Here is a 602-nt window from a genome sequence, read left to right as displayed (position 1 = left end):
GGTTGCACAGAGTTGGACACGACTGAAGTGACTTAGCATGCACACACATGTAAAGTAGGGGATCTAACTTAATTTTTTCAGATAAATAGGCAACTGTCCTCAAATCATTCTTTCCCTACTTTAATTGTTGATAAGTTTCTATAAATATATTAATATTTATAATTAATATATTATATTAATATAAATATATTAATATTAAATATACTAGACATTTTTTGTTGCAAGAGGGGGAAAAAGAAACCTCAAATAGGTTTTTAAAAAGATGGAATTTGGTTGCTTATGTAACTGAAATATCCATAGCACCAACTGGTTTGGGAAGAAGCTTCGAATAGAACTAACTAGAGGAATAGAGCGTGAGGCTATTTTGGTGGAGACCTGAATGGAAAGATGGAGGCAGCCATAGGAAGACGTGAAAGGGAAGAATATTCATGCAAAAAAAGGAGAAATGTATAAAAGTTTTACAAATATAACTAACTTGAAATGTTCAAGAGATAAAAGAAAGCCACAATGAGTGGAGCAGGGCGAATGAAGGCCAGAGGGGTGGGAGACTCCTAGAGAGGTAAGAAGGTCAAATCCTGTCAGAAACTGAAGCCACAAGAACG

This window comes from Bison bison, unplaced genomic scaffold (assembly GCF_000754665.1).
Source record: "Bison bison bison isolate TAMUID 2011002044 unplaced genomic scaffold, Bison_UMD1.0 scf7180017864249, whole genome shotgun sequence".
Lineage (NCBI taxonomy): Eukaryota > Metazoa > Chordata > Mammalia > Artiodactyla > Bovidae > Bison > Bison bison.
Note: the sequence above shows the minus strand (reverse complement) of the source record.